The sequence below is a fragment of the Podarcis vaucheri genome (genome assembly GCF_965113315.1).
Source record: "Podarcis vaucheri genome assembly, chromosome: 7".
Classification (NCBI taxonomy): domain Eukaryota; kingdom Metazoa; phylum Chordata; class Lepidosauria; order Squamata; family Lacertidae; genus Podarcis; species Podarcis vaucheri.
In genome coordinates this window covers 98,376,133-98,395,332 of record NC_138765.1, presented here as the reverse complement: position 1 = coordinate 98,395,332, position 19,200 = coordinate 98,376,133, and the positions used below count along the sequence as shown (strand labels likewise).

The window sequence follows — 19,200 nt, the reverse complement described above, 5'->3', positions numbered from 1 at the left end:
TCTCCAGAACCACAAATTGCCTCTGACTTCAAGAGACTTCCTGAGGGGGCAGCAAGTGCAGAAGAGATGGCAAATCAGGCGCCGGACTCTTACCTTTCCACAAAGCAGTGGGCAGCTGAGAGGACCCAACAGGAATGGATCAGGACCCCACCACAGAGGTAGGCCTCCACTCCTTGTACCCTGACAAAGATGGCCGCCTGCCACGGGTGGGACTGGATGTACGAGTAGAGGCCTCCTTTGATCCGAAACTGAGACTGGCGGTACTTTCTCGTTCCACACGTGGCCAGGAAAACAAGGAAAATGTGCCCCAGACTCAGATACAACGTTAACTCTCCGCTTGGGGCAAAATGCTCTCCCAGGGCCTCTTCATTTATTTAGCACATTGCTATCCCATCCGTCCTCTCAAAGGAACCCGGGTGGCAAACAGTTCAATGATAAAAGCATCTTCAAAACAATTCCACTACAGATGCAGACACAGAAAGATCTCTGCTTAAAAGTTGGAAGAGGAAGGTCTTTGGTTGGTGCTCATAAGACAATAGACAGCAGTAGTATTTATCCCACCTTTCCTCCCAGAGCTAGAGCCAAGGTGGCTCACAACATTTAGAAACATTATTATAAAATACAAAGCAATGAAAACAACAGTAAAGGTACATCAGATCACCATTGGAGCCAGCAACTGAAATGCAGTTTGCTGGCATTTTGCCCCACGGATAAGGCAGGCACTTACAGCAAGCTGGCACATTGCAGTATTCCCATTTCCTCTTGCCACCCCTGAGCACGTGGCACCAAGGCTGGGTGCTATTATCAGGATTCCTGCAACACAAAAGTGGAACAGGATTACTTCAGAGATCAAATGCTCCCCCCTCTCTGCCCCTGCAAAGAGCAGCAGTGTGGGCTACCCAGGTTTGTATGTCCCCTGAGGATGATGTTCTGGAGTTTACGGAGGGCTGCTTGATAACCTTTGTTTTTTGCATGTACTTAGAACAGCTTTTCCCCAACACTCCTGACGTTTTGGCCATCAGCCCCATTCAATGCAGATTGGTCAAGGCGCCACATTCTCACCATACATTTAAAACACTATGATGCCACTTTAGAGGGCTTCCTGCAAAGAATTCTGGGAGCTGCAGTTTGTTAAGTAGCCTGAAGGTTAGTAGGAGACTCCTGTTCCTGATCCGAGAGCTAGAATTCCCAGAGTTCCCTGTGAAGAGGGATGAATATCATAGAATCATAGAGTTGGAATAGACCACAAGGGCCATCGAGTCCAACCCCCTGCCAAGCAGGAAACACCATCAGAGCACTCCTGACATATGGTTGTCAAGCCTCTGCTTAAAGACCTCCAAAGTAGGAGACTCCACCACACTCCTTGGCAGCAAATTCCACTGTCAAACAGCTCTTACTGTCAATAAGTTAAACCACTCTGGGAATTGTAGCTCTGGGAGGCAAATATGAGTCTCCTAACAACTCTGAGCACCCTTAACAAACCATATTTCCCAGAATTATTTGGGGGAAAGCCATGACTCAAGCGGCCCTCCAGACGGTGCTGAATGATAGTTCCCAACATCCTTGGCCCTTTTTGTGGGTGCATGGGAGTTGGAGTTCAGCAACAACCGGAGGGCCAAAGGTTCCCCACCCAGCTTAACACAACATGAATTTGAAACTGGTCCACGCCACAGAAAGCTCTGCATCAGCCGTGACTTCCTGTGTCCATCCATCAATCCATCCTATACTATAAAGTCACAGGCAGGCCTGGAAACACTTGGGGATAGTCAAAAGCCATTAAATCCAGCATCATCTCCTCCTCCTGGTCGGCTTTCACAGACACTGTGTGAAGTGGCCTCTGGCCTCAGCTGTGATTCAAAGCCTCACTCAGAGTCCTTGGGAAGGGGGCGCTTAGAGAAATTGTCCTCATCCCAATTTTATTCTAAAAGATCTGAATAGTTTCTGCACTGGAAAGCAATGCTATTGAAACTCTCCCTTGTTTTTACTGTTTTCAAGTTGGACAGAGCACTAGGCAGGCATGTTTTGCAACAGCTTTCCGTTCTTTTGCACTTCTTCCCTTCCCTGCAATGTGTTCCCGGTGCACAGATGTGCCCTGGTAACACACTACCAATGCATTGCCACAATGCGTCAGGGTTGCCTTGGGACAAGTCAAGGTACATTCAGGGATGGACCACAGGTCCCAGGTTCAATCCCTGAAATGTTCAGTTAAAAGGATCCCAGAGAGAAGGGGACTCTCAGTGAAAGTTGGAAAGTGGCTGCTAAACATGCCCTCCAGATGTTTCCCACCAGCCTGGCCAATGGTGGGATGCCAAGGGACCCACGTTCCATCTCCAGTCAGTGCCAATGCCAGTCAGTGCCATATTGTGGTGGGTGCAGGGAATGTACAAGTCCACTTCCTGAGTTTCTAGATAACTGCATCGAGATCCATTGTGTGTGGTGTGTGGTTTTTTACCAGTGTGCAAGATCATATATGCGTACACCAGTGGAACACACGCCAAGACCCTGAATGCAATCCTACACATGACCACATCCAAATTCGGGTTTCCACCAATATTTTATCAACAACCACATAGGCATTTGTAGCAAACATGAATGAAATGGCACAAATGGATTGGATGACCCAAAAAACACAGCCTCATCTAATTGCAGAATTATTTCTATGAATTCAATAAAAGCAGCACACTGGGCAGAGCCAATCAGCAGGTTATTGTTCTTACACTAGATAAGGCAGAGTGGTCCAGAGCCTTTTTGGAAAAGCCAAACACATATCTTATCAATAAGCCATGTTTTGCATTTAGTTTTTCTTTTTGGACAAAAAACTGCAAGGAGAAAAGGTGAGGGTCGGCTTACCTGCAGAAGTTGTGGCTGGTGAGACCGAGCTGCTCTGCATCCTCCCGATGGGAATTGAAGACCAGCCCAGTAAGGAACTGGGAATCCCACCTCAAGCAAGCAGCACCCCATTCCGTGCGGTTGTGGGGACCTCGATAGTTGTTGCCTCTTCCAGAAATGCAAGTGTGACTTTCTGTGACAAAAAAGGCAGGTTTGCATCAGGCCCGAACCACATTCATGGGGCATATAGTTTGAGGTTTTTTTCTCACTGCAGATTTTCAATTGTGAAGCCTACATTAAAAGCACATCCCCCCCCCCAAGAATCATAGGAGCTATAGTTTACCTCTCACAGAGCTACAATTCCCAGCACCCCTGATGACCCACAGTTTCCAAGTTGGGGGGTGTGTGCCTTAAATGTATGAACCTTGGGGCAGGGATCCACTTTTCATCTGTACAGCGCCATAGATGTTACAAGGGATGGGGCTGGTTCTTAAATTAAATTTTACATATTTTATTTAACTAGAAAAGTTTTAAATGATTTTTATTTAACTAGAAAACCAACACAGACAAGAAGAAAAAGAAGGAGGAGGAGGAGGAGGAGGAGGGGGAGGAGGAGGAGGAGGAGGAGGAGGAGGAGAGTTTGGATTTAATATCCCGCTTTATCACTACCCGAAGGAGTCTCAAAGCGGCTAACATTCTCCTTTCCCTTCCTCCCCCACAACAAACACTCTGTGAGGTGAGTGAGGCTGAGAGACTACAGAGAAGTGTGACTGGCCTAATAAAAAGCTGAAAGTTACTGTACATGTCTTAGAACAAAGCTTACACATACCTTATGAATACGAGCCCTATTAAATAATTTGTAATAAACAAGATAATACATTTTTCCTGCAAGCATGAAGGTATCAATATCCAAAATGCAACATTAAGAAAATGTTTAAGTTGAATGCCATCAGAACATTGCAAAATGATTATTTGAAGCCAGCACCCTCCCATTTTTATTTAATTCATAATCAAGTCTCTTTTAGTATATATTGCATCTTCTCATTGTCTCCTTTTTCTACCGTAATGAGCGAGTTTGGTCACTGAGGCCAACTAACACAAGTTTTCTACTCCATTTTCCCGCAAGCATGGCAATAACCATAGATGAAGCCAATTCTTTGTTTCTGCAAAACTAAACATGCTGCACAAATAGGGAATGATTGTGGTGGAACTAGAGCTCCAGATTCCACGCAAGATTCTCGGAGTCTGGTGCATATTTCTATTGAAAAGGAGCAGACCAAAATACAAGTGTGTGGGTGTGGAATTCACACAAGTTAATTTGGATCAGGGCCGTGATGTGGAGAGAAACTGCTAAAAGCCTTCTTCCCTTCGGCTCCAATGCTCATAGCACAACATTTTCACCGCCCCATCTGGCTCTGCCCCACTGCAGAGGAGCCTTGAACCTACTGTTGGCGCAGGGAGGGAGGCTGCAGAACTCAAAGCTGTACTTGTTTCCTTTGTAGACAAAGCACCAGGGCATGATGTCGGAATCAGGGTTTCTAGAGGAAAGGAAAGGCAAACACTGGGCATTTTGTACCATTAAGACATTTATCATAGCAGTGTGGAATTGTAGAGCTGGAAGGGACTCCAGGGGTCATCTAGTCCAACCACCAACCTTCTGGTTGATAGCCAGATGCACTGGCCCACTGCACCACTGGGGACAGCTGCAAACTCAGCTGCAACCTCAAAAATAAGGGAAAAAATGGGGGGGGGGAGGCCAACATTTATACTCAAAATAATACACTGATAATTTCAAGAATGTAGGAAGAGTCTTGCTAGATCATACGAAGAAACATCTAGACAGACACTCGGTTCTCACAGCAGCCAACTAGAAGTCAGTGAAAGGCTTGGAAGCAGCCTTTCCTGGGTGCAACAGCACTTGCCCTGTCCCGCCCCCCACTTGCTATTCAGAAGCCGACTGCCTCCCCCCCCCCCCCAGGGAAGCATCACCTCCGTCAAGGCCAGTAGCCACTGACAGCCTTATCCCCCAGGAAAAGGTCAAGAAAAGGGCTGCCAAATTAATTAAGGGATGGAGTGACTCTCCTATGAAGAAAGGCTGTTGCATTGGGGACTTTTTAATTTAGAGAAAAGGCAAGTGTGAGGTGACACAATGAAATTTTATGAAATTATGCAAGGCATGAAGAAAGTGGTTGGAGACGTTTTCTTCCCTCTCTCATATTACACCCAATGAAGCTGAATGTTGGAAGATTCAGGATAGATTTTTTTAAAAAATAATTCTTCATGAAGTGCAGAATTCAGCTCTGGAACTCACTCCCACAGGGGCAGTGGTAACCACCAACCGGAATGTCTTTAAAAGAGAACTGGACCAATTCATGGAGGAGGAGGAGGAGGAGGAGGAGGAGGAGGAGGAGGAGGCAGCAGCGGAGAGGGGCTCTTGATGGCTGCTGGCCATTTTGACTCTGCTTTGCCTCCACCGGCTCCCACAGGCTCCTCTTAGGCTCGTGGAAATTGGTCTTCTCAACCCAAGTTGGTGGTTGACACTACGCCTTGGGGGAAGGAGCTCCATAGTTTAATTCTAAGCCCTGAGGGAAGACTTGTGTGGTGTAGTGGTTAAGAGCGGTAGTCTCGTAATCTGGGGAACCGGGTTCGCGTCTCCGCTCCTCCACCTGCAGCTGCTGGGTGACCTTGGGCCAGTCACACTTCTCTGAAGTCTCTCAGCCCCACTCACCTCACAGAGTGTTTGTTGTGGGGGAGGAAGGGAAAGGAGAATGTGAGCCGCTTTGAGACTCCTGAAGGGGAGTGATAAGGCGGGATATCAAATCCAAAACTCTTCTCTTCTCCAAAGACGTCCTTCCTGTTGTCAGCCCTGAATCTTCCAATCTTCAGCTTCACTATATGGCCTAGATGTCTTCCTATTTATTCCCTTTCTCCACAAAGCGCACACAGTTTCATGAAATTATGATGAAATGATATTATACACCTCCACCTTGTGTGTCTTCCCAAAGTCTCACTTACACTAAACTAAAATGTTGTAACCTTTCCTCACAGTGGAGATGCTCTCAACCATTTTGGTCGCCCTTTTCTGAACCTTTTCCAGCTCTGCAGCATCCTTATTTGACAATGTCAATATTTCTCCCGCTCAGAGTAGATTTTGCCTACAAGGATGTATTTGTGGGAATGGATTTCGGCACTAGGAGAGGATACATGGTTTAGTTATTATTCTTCCTTGCTCACATTTGTGAGATCAACAGAGTACCATCCTTTGCAGCTTAAACTTTGAAGCTAAGAAAAGTTTGATTTAAGCTTTTACAAACAATAATCCAGGATGCTCTAAAGGCAGACTGGATTTTCCTGGTATTACCCATTGTCTACCCCTTAAAAACAACAATCACAACACTGTTTTGTAAAGAAGTAAAAGTAGTATTTACTTACACAATCTAGGTTGAAGTAGCAATTGCAGCACCAAATAAAAGCATGTTTATAACTACCGTCGTACCTTGGAAGTCGAAAGGAATCCATTCTGGAAGTCCATTTGACTTCCAAAACGTTCAGAAACTAAGGCGTGGCTTCTGATTGGCTGCAGGAAGCTCCTGCAGCCAATCGGAAGCCGCAGAAGCCCTGTTGGACGTTCAACTTTCAAAAATAGTTTGCAAACTGAAACACTCACTTCTGGGTTTGCAGCATTCAGGAGCCAAAATGTTCAGGAACTAAGCTGTTCCAAAACCAAAGTACGATTGTACTATCTAAGTTACCAAAGTACAAAAGGTAAGTTCAAAATTGTGTCTGAGCTGCAGACCTCAGACATGGACATGTGGTCAGCTTGGAAGCATGACGAAGAAAGAGGAGGCTGCCCAGGCTGGAAGGATGTAGGGCTACAGCTTCCTGCCAAAGCAGACAAAGGAAGTGATCTCACAGAGTTCTCTCTAGCAAATTTGACAAGAAAGCTCTATGAGCCCCTTCATGTGCCAATCTGGTAAAACATGAATTATTGGTTTGACTGCAATAATGTCCCATGGTATTGGGGGGCAAGAAGAGGAAGAGGCCCCTCCTAAACTCACTTTCTCACCTGCAATAGTTGTGGTTTCCAAGGCCCAACCTAGCGGCATCTGCCCGGTACGCATTGTACCGCTTATTCCTCAAGGAATCGAGCTTTCAGTTCAAGCACTTGGCTCCACTCACAGTTGTGTTCCATGTCCCCATGTAGCCCTCTCCAGCGCCCTGGTAACACTTGGCTTTGGTATCTGAAAAAGGAGGAGCAGAGCATTCAGTCTCCCGCCTGTTCTCCAAAGGTACTCTGCACACATCTTGCATCCATGGGGCTGCTCGGGATCAAGATGGGAGATTGCAGCCGTGGTCACTGGGGGCTAGAGAGCAGAGGCCTATGGGCCACATGTGACCCCCCAGGTCTATTCTGTTTCGCCCCTGGGACTCTCTCCAGGCCCCCCTGCCCTCAGAATCTCCACCCCTCTCACTAGCCCTACTTTGCAACCTCTCCTCAAATGTTTCTGACTTGCTGGAATGTGGTCTTGAACTCTGATAATGGTTCTTGCTTGTCTGGCTGGAGGATAGAGCGGAATGCCACAGTTTGTGTGTAGAAACCAGCCTCATGAACCAAAGCAAAATTCACATTCACTCCTGTGCCCATTTTTGCCCCCTGCTAGATGAGGTGGAGGATGGAAGAACCACAAGGCCATCTCCACCTATGTCCTCCCTGCTCTGTGATGCAGTCCTCCTCCTTCCCCACTATTCCAGCCATCTTGGACTGGAAGAAGCAGGAAGCTCATGACACTTTATGCCAGATGCTGCTTCCACGCTGCCTCTCCCTCACAGGCACAGCTAGCAAAGCCAGCAGGCCTGGCAGCCAAGCTACATACAATTTATTCTTCTTATTACATTTCTATACCACCCTTTTCTTCCAAGGAGCTGCTTGGGAGTAAAGGTGGTATATAAATGTAACACACACACACACACACACACACGGTGGTGTACATGGTTCTCCTCCTCCCCATTTCTTCCTCACAACACCCCTGCGAGGGAGGCTGCAAACGCCGACTAAGGTGCTTCCTGGCTGAGTGGGGAATTGAACCCTCCTCTCTGGGAGTAGGAGCTGGCACTCTGGCCATCCCACCCCAGTCACATCTTGGAACAAGGCTGCTTAAACTTGCTCGCTTTTATTTTGGAGAGAAAACTGCTGCAGGTATGTTTAGCCTGGAGAAGAGGAGGTTCAGGGGTGAGATGATAGCCACGTTCAAATATATAAAAGGATGTCACATAGAGGAGGGAGAAAGGTGGTTTTCTGCTGCTCCGGAGAAGCGGACACGGAGCAATGGATCCAAACTACAAGAAAGAAGATTCCACCTAAACATGAGGAAGAACTTCCTGACAGTAAGAGCTGTTCGAGAGTGGAATTTGCTGCCAAGGAGTGTGGTGGAGTCTCCTCCTTTGGAGGTCTTTAAGCAGAGGCTTGACAACCACATGCCAGGAGTGCTCTGATGGTGTTTCCTGCTTGGCAGGGGGTTGGACTCGATGGCCCTGGTGGCCTCTTCCAACTCTGTGATTCTAGGATATATCGAAGACCTCCAAATTCCTCTCCCAGTCAGCGCTAGGAGAAGGGCTCCACCTGCAGAAAGAGGGGAGAGGCCAGGCTGGAGACCCCCCCTCTGGCCCCTGGGGGTCCCAGGAGCCCTTTCTGGGCGGCCCTCACTTGGCCAGTTCCCCAGAGTCCCCCCCCCCCACTGGGCTCCAGTGGCCCCCTGAGGCCTGCAGGGATCTGGAGGGAGAGCCACTTCTCCTGTGGAACTGAGGAAGAGAGGTCTTGGCCCAGGTGGGGGGGGGCAGGCGAGGGCTGTCAAGTGGAAAGGACACATGCAGGCGTCATATTTGGAACATTTAACTTGAAATATGTGGGGGCCCCCCCCCGTGATTTCAGTCACGTTCTCTCAAGTCCCCTCTCAACGGTCAATCTCTCCCTCTTTCCAGGCTCCCCATCGCCTTCTCACACTGAGTTGTAACACCAGCGAGGAGGAAAGGAGCCTCTGAGGGATTCTCCTCCCCAACTCAGGTGGTCCAGACCAGCCATTCTCCGAAGGGCCCCCCCCCTTCCTTGGGTGTCTGTCCAAACCTCCGCCTGGGAAGACAGGCGGGGGGGGGGCTCATCTCTTTTCTCGAGGAAGGCCCTGGGGTTGTGAGGGGGAGAGAGAGAGAGAGGAGACCCCCCTGCCCCCCCCTTTCCGGGAGGAGAGCCCCCCTTTCCTCCGCCCCCCCCCTTGTGTGTCTCTCTCTCTCTCTCTCTCTCTCTCTCTCTCTGTGTGTCTCTGAGGGAGGAGAGGGGAGGCCCCCCCCTCCCCCCCCCGCGGCTGCTTCCCCTCAACGGCTTTTCCCAACTGCCTTTCCCCAACTGCCGCCTCGCCTCCCTTGGGGCGCCAAGGATTCCTGGCCGGCCAGGCGGCCCTTCAGGGGCGGACTCCTCCCCAGGACCCCTCTCTGGTCCATGGGTCTGAAGGGATCCCTCCTGGGCCCCAAGCCCTTCCAGGGGTCCTTTGCAGGTGGCTCTCCTGGAAGCTCCTTTCGGCCTCCCCCCCAAGATGGCGAGGGCGTTTCATCCCTGGCCTGGGACACGTCTTCATCTCCCTATTTTCCTGGTGGGGGGGGGGAGGGGGTGTTTCTTGGGGGGGGGTGTCTGGAGGGAGCCATTTCTGAGCCCAAGGCACCTCCCGCCACTAGGCAGCCCTTCGCCTCTTCTCCCCCCCCCCAGGAGATAAGGGGGGGGGCAGGGAGGGGGCATGGGGGTCCCTGCTCAGGTCATGCGCGGTGGGGGGAGAGCCCCAAGTCGGGGAGCAGAGGGTCCTCCTTTGCCCTCTCTGCCAAGCCAGGGAGGGGGCTGCCTTCCTTTCGGGGGGAGGGGGCTTTGGGAGAAGGAAATAAACCCCCTTCAGATGGAGAGAGGGGTCACCTTTGTGCCCAGAGGCTGCAGCCAGAGGGGAACATTCCCACGTGGGGGGAGCACAGGGAGAAGAAAAGCCCCTCTGCATCTCCAGCACCACTTCCTGTGCCCCAGATGCAACAGCACATGTCTCTCCCCCAGATCTCACTCCCACTCCTAAGACAGATGGATGCCAACCAACCAACCATCCCCTCCCCACCCCCTCCTGGTGCCCCTTCAAGTTGGCTTGAGGGCAGGGGGAGGGTCCACCCCACCAGATGAAGGGAGAGGAGGTCCTTCCATCCGGAAAATGGGAATGCTTGCAAAGATTTCCATGAAGATGAGTGCCATATAGAGATAATAATATTATTACGTGAATTCCCCCGCTGACACAAAGATTAATACAGTGGTACCTCGGGTTAAGAACTTAATTTATTCTGGAGGTCCATCTTTAACCTGAAACTGTTCTTAACCTGAGGTACCACTTTAGAAAATGGGGCCTCCACTACCACCACCGTGCAATTTCTGTTCTCATCCTGAAGCAAAGTTCTTAACCCGAGGTACTGTGCCTGGGTTAGCGGAGTCTGTAACCTGAAGCGTCTGTAACCCGAGGTACCACTGTACCCATCAATTAAATACACAACAGACAAGAACAGAGCAACGTGTAGAATCATATCATCTTTATTCCCCCTTTCCCCCTTAGGGTCCAGTGTGCTTTGAAGACGTAGCTGTTCCTTTCACAGAGGAGGAGGACTGGGCTTTGCTGGATCCTGACCAGAGAGCTCTGCAGAAGGAAGTCGAGGAGGAGAATCCTGGGATCGCGGCCTCTCTGGTAAGGCTCCCTGCTGGATCATGAGATCAGTTTTGAAATTCCATACAGATCTCTGAAGGACAAACCTCCTCTCTTTTGAGGGAGCCCCATAGCGCCCCCTGCAGCACCTGAGATGTTAACACACCCACAACTCTCCATAGGAGATGCATCTCCTGTTCTGTCTGGGAATATTCTTCCACCAGTCCTGCCTTTTCCAACCAGGATGAGGCTGCTCTGAGCTGCCCAGGCCTTCTTCCATGTAGGCTTCAGAGATCTCAGGGACGTGGAGGTACATCCTGTCTAACTTTCTTTTTCCCTTTCTACATTTGTCTGGCTTCGTTCTTTTGGTGAATCTAATTTTCCATGAAATATTTCCTGCAAGGGACTGTTTAGAATGTGGAAAAAGCTTCACCTAGGAAACCCGTCTCAATTTCCATTAAATAAAACACAGCGGGGATAATCATAGAATTTTAGGAAATGGTATAAGGCATATGGTATAACTGGTATTAGGAAACTTCATGAGGAATTAAGGGGAAAGCTAGCGTTGACCCGGAGTAGTTACAACATTTATGGTCTCTCCCCGAGTGCCAGGGACCCTCCTCCAAAGAGAGCTTTTTTTTGGTCAGAATTATTTCTTTTTTTCCAATTTTTGGCAATTAATTGGCAATAAATGTTCTCACTGCCACTGTGGCGTAAAGAAATATTTCCTTATTTAAAACATCTTTGTCAGGGGTTCAGGAGCAGAGGCGAGGGCAAGGGAGGAAACAGAGAGCGAGGGGGAGGAGGCAGAAGAAAGGATGAGTGACGACGACGACCCGAGATCTCCGAGTCTGTCCAGTGAATCAGAAGATTCACAAAGAGGAGCACCAGTGGCAAGGGCAAGGGGGGAGACTAGGGGGACACCCCAGGAAGAAAGAGCCAGAGGGGACTCAGAGGGGAGCAGTTGGAGATCGGGACCTACGTCACCGCCAGAGAGTAGGGAAGAGGAAGAGCGCCTGGGAGCTAGCGCTGGCAGCTCGCAACAGGAGGGAGGGCACGAGTCAGGAGTGGCCACACCTTCATCGGGGAGCGAAGTGACGGTTAGACGGAAAGTGGAAGGTTGGGCGCGCGCGCCAAGTTCAAATGCACAGGAAGGTGGCGCAGTAGGCAGCCCGGAAAGAGAGCCAGGTCCTAAAGCCCGGCGCAAGGAGACAGGGGAGTCAGGGGGGTCAGCGTCAGAAGAATCCCGGAAGGGAGAGACCCAGGGGGGCAGAGGGACCCAGAGGAGAACTGTCAGGCGGAAAAGGTGGAGCAGGGCTAGGATATTAAGTTGGTGCGCAAGGGGCGGAGACTCAGAAGGAGCTTCGCCGACCTAAGCATAAGGCGTAGGGTTGCACGCAGCAGCTCGAGAATGGAGACTGTAACTCAATAAAGACTTTTAATCAACAACCGCTGGCTAGCGTGATCCTCTGTGAGCTAGGATCTGGAAGTAACCCTGACAATCTTTATCAAATTTTCTGTTATTGCCTCACAAGCCGTAAAATTCCAACTCTCCTTCCATAATTTCCCCCATGATGTTACTTGAATAGGTTTCCCTAAACCCATAGCCAATTTGATCATTACCGCCTTTACCTGTTCATCCATGTCCTCCCACTCCAGTAAGATTCCATAGATTTTAAAAATTAATTTTGTTTTGTTTTGTAGTAAATCTTTATCCAATACTGAAATTGCAAAACCCTCTTTCTTGTCAGCTTTGAAGACCTCATTTATTTGGTGATACTGGATCCACCCTGTTAGGTGGTGTTTTATTTCCTCCCGCAGTTTGGCCAAACTCATGCTGGTAGCTTCGAGAACACTGTCCAATCATCTCGTCCTCTGTCGTCCCCTTCTCCTTGTGCCCTCCATCTTCCTGGTATAATTCCTCTGGAGAGCCAGTGTGGGGTAGTGGTTAAGAGCGGTAGACTCGTAATCTGGGGAACCGGGTTCGCGTCTCCGCTCCTCCCCATGCAGCTGCTGGGTGACCTTGGGCCCGTCACACTTCTGTGAAGTCTCTCAGCCCCACTCACCCCACAGAGTGTTTGTTGTGGGGGAGGAAGGGAAAGGAGAATGTGAGCCGCTTTGAGACTCCTAAAGGGGAGTGATAAAGCGGGATATCTTCTTCTCCTCCTCCTCCCCCTCCTCCTCTGTTTATTCTTGCCCCCTCTTCTTGATGTCTTCTGCTTCTGTTAGGTCCTTTCCACTTTGGTCCTTTATTATGGCAATCTTTGTACAAAATGTTCCTTTCATATCTCCAATTTTCTTGAACAGATCTCTGGTTTTCTCCCATTCTATTGTTTTCCTCTATTTCTTTGCATTGCTCGTTTAAGAAGGCCCTCTTGTCTCTCCTTGCTATTCTTTGGAAATCTGTACTCTATTTCTTGTAGGTCTGTCTTGGATTCGTATCAAGATCATTCTATCATTTTTGAGATTGCATCCCAGTACAGCTTTTGCCACTCTTTTCTTAACTATGAGGGCCACTCCATTTCTTTTACGGGATTCTTGCCCACAGTAGTAGATAAGATGGTCATCTGAACTGAATTTGCCCATCCCTGTCCATTTTAGTTCACTGATGCCTAGGATGTCAATATTTATTCTTGCCATCACATTTTTGACCACATTCAACTCTATACCACTGGAGAGGTTTAGAAATGGGGCTTCTCTTGGGAAGGGGCCGCCCCATTTGTGCTTCTCCAGGGGCAGGAGAATATCTAGGGCAGGAGAATCCCTGCAGGGCCTCTGAGGCTGCCTTTCCTTCTTCCTCTCTCCCAGGACCCTCCAGCTCGTTTTGGCTCCTCAGGAAGGATAAAAGGGACAGATTCTGCAACCCTAGTGAGGATGGAAGGGGGAAGATGGACAGTTGACCTGGTCAGGTTGTCTCCTGCATCCCTCCTCTCAACCTCTGAGCGTTCCCTCCCAGGGACCTCCAAGAGATCTGGTGAGTTCCAGGGGAGGGGAGATGGGAACATGGAGGGATGGAGGGTGAAGAGGGAAAGTTCTCTGGCCAGAAATGAGATAAAGCAGGGATTTTGCTGTGGGTGGGGCCCCCAACATATTGGGAGGCTTCCCCTCCAGCCAGAAAATCCCTGCAGGGCCTCTGAGGCTCCCTTTGCTTCTTCCTCTCTCCCAGGACCCTCTAGCTTGTTTTGGCTCCTCAACTCCTCAGGAAGGATGAAAGAGACAGATCCTGCAAACCTAGCAAGGATGGAAGGGGGAAGATGGACAGTTGACCTGGTCAGGTTGTCTCCTGCATCACTCCTCTCAACCTCTGAGCATTCCCTCCCAGGGACCTCCAAGAGATCTGGTGAGTTTCAGGGGAATGGAGATGGGGACCTGGATGGATGGAGCCAGAGAGGAATTGGGGCTTGCTCAGCTAGGGGGTGGGGGGGAGGCAGGCAGGCGGATGGAGAAGGGGAGCACCTTTTCGGGCTCCCCCACCTGCCTGCCTGCCTGCTCCTTTGTCATCTGCAGGCAATTTGAGCTAGGAATAGATCACAGCTCCCTGCCCATCACAATGTGTTGGCAGCTCAAAATGTCTAAAACCAGTTCTGTGATCTGAATGCCCTGCCAATGTCTGACAACTCACTGATCCATCGCGCAGCACTGGACTCCTTAAAGGAACCTGACCCTGCTGTGCAGTGATCAGTATATGGTATAAGGCATATGGTATAAGGAAACTTCATGAGGAATTAAGGGGAAAGACAGTGTTGACATGGAGTAGTTACAAAATGTATGTTCTCTCCCCAAGTGCCACAGACCCTCCTCCAAAGAGAGCTTCTCTGAAGAAAGCAGAAGCAAAAATTACTCAATTTTACATGAATAAGGAAAATGAGGAGGTGGCTAAGAAACAGCAGGAGCCAGATCCTATTACTGACCTTATAGGATCTCTCAGCAGCTCTAAGGATGAGCAGAAAGAGGTTTGGGGCCCAGGCAGCTCAACTGCTAAGTCATCTCTGGCACTGAGACCAGGAGCTCAAGCGACTCAAGGCCAAATTCAGGCTAAACAAGTAGAGGAACTAATCTGAAAGCAAAATTCAAAATTAAAGCAAGTATAAAAGACTGCTACTCCCAAACTTCTGGGACCAAAGAGGGACTATCAGTCACTGGGTTGCTTGTAGTACTAACAGAGGACATGGAACACTTAAAATCCTTTTTGGCTGACTGTAATAAAGTTCTTACCATCCTGATAGGTACTTGTAGAACCTTCTGAATAAAATCTAGCAGAGTCTGTGGAACCAGATAATACAACAATTTCTCTTTCCATACCATTAAAAATAGATCAATAAGGGAGGTTTGATTCGTCCACATGGCAAAAGGAGGTCTAAAAGTACAAAGAAGAGCAAAAATGTTAAAAAATTAAAAAATAGTGCAATATTAAAAAGTTGACTTGAAAATACTTTTTAACTTACTTAAGAGAAGCTCATGCTCTGGGTCCAGACAGAACACTAAGAAGCTTGTACTATGCTAGAATCTGCACACCAGATCCCTATATCAATATGAAACAATATGCAAGGTTATCAAATGGTCTGATGTCCTGTCAAAAGCCAAAACCAAACCAACTAGGGAGAGGGTTTTCATAAAAAGGAATTGGAAATGGGTGCTGTCTCAAAATAAGCTACTTCTCTCAAGCTACCCTAAGCCTTTGGGAATCTTGTCACAAGAGGAGCGTAAAGTTTGTGAATATGGTGTCTAAGCACAGAGAATATCTATGGAGGAGTGGTGTATCAGTCTCAAGATTATTCAGAAATGTGGCACCACCAGCTCCTCTGCTTCCACATTCAGCAACACCTCCAAAAAGTCCTCAATCCAAGGCAGACTATTATCCTTTAGTTGACATATACTCTGCAGGTGACAATCCTGACTAGTCAGCTGACCTGGACCCCAAGGAACCCCATAAATCAGACAGCCCAGGGTCCTTGCACTTGAGAAATCTGGGGAAGGACCTACTTGATAGAACTGAAAAGAACGGATTACATGCCTTCTGTGCTCTGCCATAAGAAGCCCAGAATGAAATACTCTCAGATTGGACCTCTGACGTTCCTGCCTAATGAGTTTGAAGAAGGAACACAAGGGCTCATGCAAGTAGAACTTGACCCTTTGTGCTCCAGATCCAGCCCACCAGATATTCCAGCATGAGTTGAATTGATGGGCTGAAAAGCCACCTCCCCCCACCAGCAGGTTAATGAACCCTCTTTCCTACCAATTGGAGATGAAAAGCTTCCCCAAAGATTTGGTCCCCATGCAAGAGGCAAATATGGCCACATCTGCCTGGCTTGCAATGAGAGAGCTCAAAGATTGTGAACTGGGCTCTGCATACAAAGAACCCAGCATGCAGGCACCTACAGCACATGTACAGTGGTGCCTCGGGTTCCATACGCTTCAGGTTACAGACCCCGTGAACCCAGAAATAGTGCTTCAGGTTAAGAACTTTGCTTCAGGGTGAGAACAGAAATTGTGCTCCAGCGGCACAGTGGCAGCAGGAGGCCCCATTAGCTAAAGTGGTGCTTCAGGTTAAGAACAGTTTCAGGTTAAGTACGGATCTCTGGAACGAATTAAGTACTTAACCTGAGGTACCACTGTAATAGCTACTCTGCTATTTTCTGCCCATGCTCTGGGGTTGCAGTTTTCAGGCTTAGGGACAGGGTGGTGACTGTTTTTTGCACCAAGTTCTGTTCATAAGCCCCAATGAGTTCAATGGGATCAACTCTCAGGTCACTACTGGACAGACCCTGCCATCCTTATGAAGTGGGGTGATTAGCAAACGGGAAACTGCAAGCACTGGAGATGTTTACAAATGGGGCTTCTGATGAGAAGGGGCTGCCCTATTTGTGCTTCTCCAGGGGCAGGAGAATATCTAGGGCAGGAGAATCCTTGCAGGGCCTCTGAGGCTCCCTTTGCTTCTTCCTCTCTCCCAGGACCCTCCAGCTTGTTTTGGCTCACTGACTCCTCAGAAAGGGTGAAAGAGACAGATCCTGCAAAGCTAGCAAGGATGGAAGGGGGAAGATGGACGGTTGACCTGGTCCGGCTGTCTCCTGCATCACTCCTCTCAACCTCTGAGCATTCCCTCCCAGGGACCTCCAAGAGATCTGGTGAGTTTCAGGGGAATGGAGATGGGGACCTGGATGGATGGAGCCAGAGAGGAATTGGGGCTTGCTCAGCTAGGGGGTGGGGGGGAGGCAGGCAGGCGGATGGAGAAGGGGAGCACCTTTTCGGGCTCCCCCACCTGCCTGCCTGCGCCTTTGTCATCTGCAGGCAATTTGAGCTAGGAATACATCACAGCTCTCCGGCCAACACGATGTATTGGCAGCTCAAAAGGTCTAAAACCAGTTCTGTGATCTGAATGCCCTACCAATGTCTGACAACTCACTGATCCATCGCGCAGCACTGGACTCCTTAAAGGAACCTGATCCTGCTGTGCAGTGTGAACTCAGATGGGGCCTCCGTGTGTTGCCTTTTTCTCTTCTTTTTGTATAACTTTTATTAACTTTATAAAACAGGGAACATAGGAATAATAGATGATACAAATATGTGGGCTGAGTCTGTATATCTCAAACATAGCAGAATAAATTTGCAGGAGTATCTATAACATATAGTTCATCATTAGTGGTCAGTGTATGAGTTCTGGGTCCATGAATTGCTTTCAACTGAAACAAAAAAAGGGGAAACAGGAGAGCACAGAGAACATTCAACATTGCAGAGCCAAATGCCTAGACTGGAGCTCTTGTGGCCGTTGTGCTTAGATTAAGTGAGTAATAGTCATTTTTCCTCTTCTGTTACCAATGAAACAACACAAAGCTGGTCTTATCATGAAAATGGGAGGGGGGGGGTTTCAAAGTGAAGAAAGAGATTTACGTATAAATGTAAATATTTTCCTGTTTTAATTTTTTTTAATTATTATTATTATTATTGGTTTTCACATATTATTTTACAATACAGATGTACCAAAGCCAACACCATTTCCTCCCCCCCCCATACATTTACATTTCTATTTCCTCAATCCATCATATTATCCTTTTCTCCCTCCTCCCACTTCCCTCCTCCCCACTGGATTTCCTCCACATTATGCAATTTACAATAATCTTTGCATTCTACAACCTTCTCAAATCATCTTCATATTCTTATTATCTTTCCTTACTAATTTTTCTTCCATCATGTCGCCGGAGGCCCCCCTTTCATTCACACCCACACGTAATACACAAGCACCACACTCACACACGCACGCATCCCCCTTGACCCAAGAGATGTCCCTTTAGAGGGCCATCTCTTTTTCTAAAAAGCCTTCCGTAAATAAGGAAGCGCTAGCCTGACAGCCTTTCGCTATAACACTCCGCATCGCCCTATCTGTATTACGAGTAGACCAGCCGCCTGAACTCTGGGTCAATCGGCGGCCGCCTCAGCCAATCAGCGTTATCGAACAGCGCCCCTTGCGGCGGCCACACAGGTATTGCAGGCTACAGGCGCTCTTTTCCCTTGCCTTTGACAGCTTTCAATACAAATTTTCCGAGTTCAATCGACCGTGACTGATTTAATCAAAATGCTGCAAGTTGCTTCCGGAAAGCGAAAGTGCTTCGAACTTCAAGAACAGTATTCTTTATAAATTCACCAAAAATCAGCCATACCTCGGATTCTCACCGGACCACTTTTATTTTACTACATATTACAAGGACTATCAAAGGGGGGTGGCCTGATACTGGGCAGCCATAATCCCTTGACCGAGCAGTCACGTACTCTGCGGCCCTTCCCAGTTGATGTGACAACCTTGATAGCCATTGTGATGGGCTCAGACAGAAGGCTATCAGGGATACAATGAACTGCATGTTTTAGTGTATTCCGCGCGGACTCTCACAAAGGACTGTGACCGGATTCCCCTCAGGGGGCAGGAAACTTCGCCCTTTCCCTTTGTTCTTAAATATGACTCATGTGGGGAGGGGAGAGGAGGCTCCGGCCAGGTGTCAGGACACTCGAATTACCTGTGCAGCCCCTCCTCGACTCCTCCTATTTTTAATATAATCATGATGTAAATATGATGTAATTCTGAGGGTGTAGCTTAGGGGATTAGTAACTAATAAAAGTTAGGGTCTCCCTTTGTTCGGGGCTTCCATCTTGCTTCACCTCGTGGGCGGTGGGAGTCCTGTCACGACAGTCTTTCCTCTGAATAAAGACCGAGCCTACTGGCTGCTGTTTTGCTCTGAATTGCTCTGGTTGGTGTCTTCATTTGTCCAAGAGAGCCCTCGGATTTTCCGGTAACAAGTGCTTCACATTTTAATCTAGGCATATTAGCGTATCTTTCCTTGAGCAATATTTTGCCATATATTCATCAAAACATTTCCACTTGGTTGTCAAGCCTCTGCTTAAAGACCTCCAAAGAAGGAGACTCCACCACACTCCTTGGCAGCAAATTCCACTGTCGAACAGCTCTTACTGTTAGGTGGAATCTTCTTTCTTGTAGTTTGGATCCATTTCTTCTTATAGCAGTTAATTTTGCCCGAATTAAATATTCATCTAGTTTACAAATCCATTCCTCCTTTGTGGGTATAGTCTGTGACTTCCACCGAGCAGCAATCACTATTCTAGCAGCTGTACTTGTGGAATGTAATGGCGTCCGCCACACTTTCCTGTGCCA

The 19,200-nt window shown here is 48.5% G+C and overlaps 1 long non-coding RNA gene across 1 annotated transcript; it reads right to left on the bottom strand.

Moving 5' to 3' along the window:
* Window positions 1–387: 387 nt before the first annotated feature.
* LOC309538099 lies at window positions 388–7,666 on the bottom strand. The gene is made up of 4 exons (XR_014222106.1): window positions 6,896–7,666; window positions 4,276–4,367; window positions 2,851–3,022; window positions 388–813 (listed from the first exon to the last, which is right to left on the bottom strand). It is a non-coding gene; the product is annotated as an uncharacterized lncRNA (long non-coding RNA).
* Between the last annotated feature and the right edge of the window lie 11,534 nt (window positions 7,667–19,200).